Below are 6,252 nucleotides of genomic sequence, written 5' to 3'. Positions count from 1 at the left end.
CATAATTGAGATCTGTCAGCATTGAAACAAAGCTTCCCTGTGCAAACATACCTTAATATAACAATGGAGATACAAGGAACTACAGAAGCTGGAATCTAGAGTAGCCCCACCCACCCTTTGTGCTCACCATTTTGCATCCACAACATTCATTCAGTCCTTCATTCGCAGATGGGTGGGTAAGCGTTTCCAGCATTCTCTGTGCCAAATGAATCTTGTGGAGGATCCAAGAAAGAAATCCCCCGTGCCGGTTCTTTGGAAACTCAGTAAGACCCCACTCCTACAGTGGAGCACAGCCAGGACATCACCTGTAAATGTCAGAGAGTGTCATGAACTTGCTGCCATTAATGGGAGCAAATGCTCACAGTTCCCGCTTTCAAAATGGATAAAAATTCCAGCCAATGTTTTTAAACCCAAAAGAGAGCATGAGCGAATTAAGCAATAATTATATAGCAGACAATAATGAAGCAATGAGAGAGTAAGCGCTTTTACATCAGTCATTAAACCTTTAGACTTTAGAGATGCAACACATAAACGGTCCCTTCGGTCCACCGAGTCCGAGCTGATCAGCGATCACCCTGTACACTAGCACTATCCTACAAACTAGGGACAATTTACAATTTTTACTGAAACCATTAACCTACAAACCTGTACATCTTTGGGGTGTGGGAGGAAACCGGAGGAGACCCACGTGATCATGGTGAGAACGTACAAACTCCGTACAGACAGCACCCATAGTCAGGATGGATTCCGGGTTTCCAACGCTGTATGACAGCAATTCTACCGCTGCGCCACTGTGCCGCCCCAAATCTATATACTAAAACTCTCGTTTGTTTGTTTGTTTGTTTGTTTGTTCCTATACTACAGCCAAAACGGTACACGATAGCGCGACACTTTTAGGCCCACCTTACTCACCGTCTTCCCTTTGGTGCTAATGGAAGAAGTTTCATTGAATTCGGTGTTATATTTTAAAAGTTATTCACATTTAAAAGTTTAAATCTATCTCCTAGGGAGGGAGGGGGGAGGGAGGGAGGGGCATGGAGGGAGGGGAGGGAAGGGGGGGTTGATGGGAGAGGGAGGGGGAGGGGGTGATGGAGGGGGGAGGGGGTGGTGGAGGGGGGAGGGGAGGGCGGAGGATGAGGAGTGAGGGAGGGAGGGTGAGGGAGGAGGGGGAGGGGGCCATGGGGAGGAGGGGAGGGGGGGAAGGAGAGGGTGCTGCACCAATGCAGGAGAGGTTTGGGCCCAACGGGTCCACTTGGTGTAGTGTGGAATAAAAATGGAACAAGTTTTTACCTCTGCATCTAGCAATATAGCGTTTGTTAAAGAAAATAACTATAATTCACACATAGTTTAAATTATTTTCTGGAATGAATGGAGAAATTGCCACATAGATCCACATGGACGTTTCTAAGTTGGTAGTGCTATAACTTGAAAAATTCAAACATTTTTAATTCTTAACTATGAAAGTTACAATGGTTAAATATTGATAAATTGGATGGTAAATGAAAATGAGTCCGCACAAATCTGTAGGCAGGAACTGCAGATGCTGGCTTAAACAAAAGACAGACACAAACAATTGGAGTAACTCAGCGGGTCAGGCAGCATCTCAGAGAAAAGGAATAGGTGACGTTTCATGCCGAGTCCCGTCATCAGACTCTAATCTACAAATCTCTGCCTTAAAAATATCCACTGATAGCATCCACAGGCTTCTGTGGCAAAGAATTCCACAGATTCACCACCCTCTGACTAAAGAATTTCTCCTCATCGGGCGTCGGGCGGAAGAGGAAGGAGGTGCTACAGCGGGAGTTTAGAGAGTTAGGAAAAAGACTGAGAAGTAGGACGTCGAAGGTGGTTATCTCTGGACTGCTACCGGTACCTCGTGCTGGTGAGGCCAGGAACAGAGAGATAGAGGGTATGAATTTATGGCTGAGGGGCTGGTGCAGAAAGCAGGGATTTAGATTTCTGGACCACTGGGATCTCTTCTGGGCTAGGGGTGACTTGTACAAAAGGGACGGGTTACATCTTAACAGCAGGGGGACAAACATTCTGGCGGGCAGGTTTGCTAGTGCGACACCTGTGGCTTTAAACTAAGTAGTGGGGGGGAGGGGTTAACAAATTGTGAATATGAAGATGAGGTTAAAGGGAATACAGGAGATATTGCAGAAGACTCTCGGAAGAATGGGAACAGAAGTTCTAGAGAGGAAAAGAGATTAAGGGCAGGGCCATTTGTGACCGATGTGAGAGGGGAGGTAAATACAGAAGTTAAAGTGTTGTACTTAAATGCGCGTAGTATAAAAAATAAAGTGGATGAGCTTGAGGCTCAGTTAGTCATGGGCAAGTATGATGTTGTAGGGATCACTGAGACATGGCTACAAGAGGACCAGGGCTGCGAACTGAATATTCAGGGGTACACAACGTATAGAAAAGACAGACAGGTGGGCAGAGGGGGTGGGGTTGCTCTGCTGGTAAGGAATGATATTCATTCCCTTGCAAGGGGTGACATAGAATCAGGAGATGTTGAATCAGTATGGATAGAAATGAGGAATTGTAAGGGTAAAACGACCCTAATGGGAGTTATCTATAGGCCCCCAAACAGTAGCCTTGACATAGGGTGCAAGTTGAATCAGGAGATAAAATTGGCGTGTCACAAATGTAATGCTACGGTGGTTATGGGAGATTTCAACATGCAGGTAGACTGGGAAAATCAGGTTGGAAATGGACCCCAGGAAAGAGAGTTTGTAGAGTGCCTTCGAGATGGATTCTTAGAACAGCTTGTACTGGAGCCTACCAGGGAGAAGGCAATTCTGGATTTAGTGTTGTGTAATGATCCTGATCTGATAAGGGGACTAGAGGTAAAAGAGCCATTAGGAGGCAGTGATCACAACATGATAAGTTTTACTCTGCAAATGGAAAGGCAGAAGGGAAAATCGGAAGTGTCAGTATTACAGTATAGCAAAGGGGATTACAGAGGCATGAGCTGGCCAAAATTGACTGGAAGGAGGCCCTAGCAGGGAAGACGGTAGAACAGCAATGGCAGGTATTCCTGGGAATAATGCAGAGGTTGCAGGATCAATTTATCCCAAAGAGGCGGAAAGACTCTAAGGGGAGTAAGAGACACATGTGGCTGACAAGGGAAGTCAAGGACAGCATAAAAATTAAGGAGAGGAAGTATAACATAGCAAAGAAGAGTGGGAAGACAGAGGATTGGGACTCTTTTAAAGAGCAACAAAAGTTAACTAAAAAGGCAATACGGGGAGAAAAGATGAGGTACGAGGGTAAACTAGCCAATAATATAAAGGAGGATAGCAAAAGTTTTTTTAGGTACGTGAAGAGGAAAAAAATAGTCAAGGCAAATGTGGGTCCCTTGAAGACAGAAGCAGGGGAATTTATTATGGGGAACAAAGAAATGGCAGACGAGTTAAACCGTTACTTTGGATCTGTCTTCACTGAGGAAGATACACACAATCTCCCAAATGTTCTAGGGGCCGGAGAACCTAGGGTGATGGAGGAACTGAAGGAAATCCACATTAGGCAGGAAATGGTTTTGGTTAGACTGATGGGACTGAAGGCTGATAAATCCCCAGGGCCTGATGGTCTGCATCCCAGGGTACTTAAGGAGGTGGCTCTAGAAATAGTGGAAGCATTGGAGATCATTTTTCAATGTTCTATAGATTCAGGATCAGTTCCTGTGGATTGGAGGATAGCAAATGTTATCCCACTTTTTAAGAAAGGAGGGAGAGAGAAAACGGGTAATTATAGACCAGTTAGTCTGACATCAGTGGTGGGGAAGATGCTGGAGTCAATTATAAAAGACGAAATTGCTGAGCATTTGGATAGCAGCAACAGGATCATTCCGAGTCAGCATGGATTTACGAAGGGGAAATCATGCTTGACAAATCTACTGGAATTTTTTGAGGATGTAACTAGGAAAATTGACAGGGGAGAGTCAGTGGATGTGGTGTACCTCGACTTTCAGAAAGCCTTCGACAAGGTCTCACATAGGAGATTAGTGGGCAAAATTAGAGCACATGGTATTGTGGGTAGGGTACTGACTTGGATAGAAAATTAGTTGACAGACAGAAAGCAAAGAGTGGGGATAAATGGGTCCCTTTCGGAATGGCAGGCAGAGACCAGTGGGGTACCGCAAGGTTCGGTGCTGGGACCCCAGCTATTTACGATATACATTAATGACTTAGATGAAGGGATTAAAAGTACCATTAGCAAATTTGCAGATGATACTAAGCTGGGGGGTAGTGTGAATTGTGAGGAAGATTCAATAAGGCTGCAGGGTGACTTGGACAGGTTGTGTGAGTGGGCGGATACATGGCAGATGCAGTTTAATGTAGATAAGTGTGAGGTTATTCACTTTGGAAGTAAGAATAGAAAGGCAGATTATTATCTAAATGGTGTCAAGTTAGGAAGAGGGGATGTTCCACGAGATCTGGGTGTCCTGGTGCATCAGTCACTGAAAGGAAGCATGCAGGTACAGCAGGCAGTGAAGAAAGCCAATGGATGTTGGCCTTCATAACAAGAGGAGTTGAGTATAGGAGCAAAGAGGTCCTTCTACAGTTGTACCGGGCCCTGGTGAAATCGCACCTGGAGTACTGTGTGCAGTTTTGGTCTCCAAATTTGAGGAAGGATATTCTTGCTATTGAGGGCGTGCAGCGTAGGTTCACTAGGTTAATTCCCGGAATGGCGGGACTGTCGTATGTTGAAAGGCTGGAGCAATTAAGCTTGTATACACTGGAATTTAGAAGGATGAGGGGGATCTTATTGAAACATATAAGATAATTAGGGGATTGGACACATTAGAGGCAGGAAACATGTTCCCAATGTTGGGGGAGTCCAGAACAAGGGGCCACAGTTTAAGAATAAGGGGTAGGCCATTTAGAACGGAGATGAGGAAGAACTTTTTCAGTCGTAGAGTGGTGAAGGTGTGGAATTCTCTGCCTCAGAAGGCAGTGGAGGCCAGTTCGTTGGATGCTTTCAAGAGAGAGCTGGATAGAGCTCTTAAGGGTAGCGGAGTGAGGGGGTATGGGGAGAAGGCAGGAACGGGGTACTGATTGAGAGTGATCAGCCATGATCGCATTGAATGGCGGTGCTGTCTCGAAGGGCTGAATGGCCTACGCCTGCACCTATTGTCTATTGTCTATTGTCTCATCTCCTTCCTAAAAGAACGTCCTTTAATTCTGAGATCATGACCTCTCGTCCGAGACTCTCCCACTAGTGGAAAGATCCTCTCCACATCCACTCCATCCAGGAGGAGATGCGTTAATGTTTCTGTTTAAACAAAGAGGATTGATGTTTTTTTTAAATGTTGGGTTGGGAGTCTTATTGAGGGATACACTGGGAAAGAGATGTAACATATATGGTTGTTTTTAGATTATCCAGGAGTTAATGATTATCACTACAACATAGCAGCTTGACAATCTTTTTAAAATTCAAAATCCCTTCACTTCCAGTAAAAATATTTTAAAATATTAGCTACATTTTGGCAGTCAATCTCAATCCTTTGTCAACTATTAGACATATTAAAGAGTTCTTGCAAGACAGGGACATAAATATGGCAGTCTGGAATTTACATTTTACGTTTGTAGTGTCAAGGCCTTAATGAATTTAACATGTTTTCTTTTTGGTTAGCATCGTACACCCACATTCTCTCTCCCGATCACTTTCAGTACTGTACTTAATTATTTCATCAACCCATTTGCTTTGTTTAATTCAAAAGCAAATGGCAACGCACGACATATTGGATGCATTTAAGATCATGAGAGAATTTGTTAAAGCAATCCAAAAAATAGTTCAGCATCCTAGAAATTGCAATGCACCACAAAAGGTTCAATATGTGATTGTTGCGCACTGTTGTTCCAGGGTGGGAGTGAATGATGTGGAGAGATTCTGGGAGTTGAATGACCAGGTGGTTCAGGAGTTTGCAGGAATGAATGATTGTTATTTTGGGGAATTTAAGAGGGAGTGATAGGGAGGAGAGAGAGAAATGTCAGGAGGTCAGGTAATCAGGAGCCTGACATCAGGTGCAATCAGCATGTTCTTCACCCGAGTTTCATCCACAGCCCATCGGCAAGATGGTAGATTAATTGGTGAGAGTAAATTAACCCTTGGTGTAGATGGTCGGCATGGATTCGGTAGGCTGAAGAGCCTGTTTCCATGCTGTATCTCTAAACTAAACTAGATTCATATTTTGCTAGATTAATGGCATGTGTGAGAGAGAGAGAGAAACAAAAGTAGCGTTACAGG

Source organism: Rhinoraja longicauda, chromosome 29, assembly GCF_053455715.1.
Source record: "Rhinoraja longicauda isolate Sanriku21f chromosome 29, sRhiLon1.1, whole genome shotgun sequence".
Lineage (NCBI taxonomy): Eukaryota > Metazoa > Chordata > Chondrichthyes > Rajiformes > Arhynchobatidae > Rhinoraja > Rhinoraja longicauda.
Note: the sequence above shows the minus strand (reverse complement) of the source record.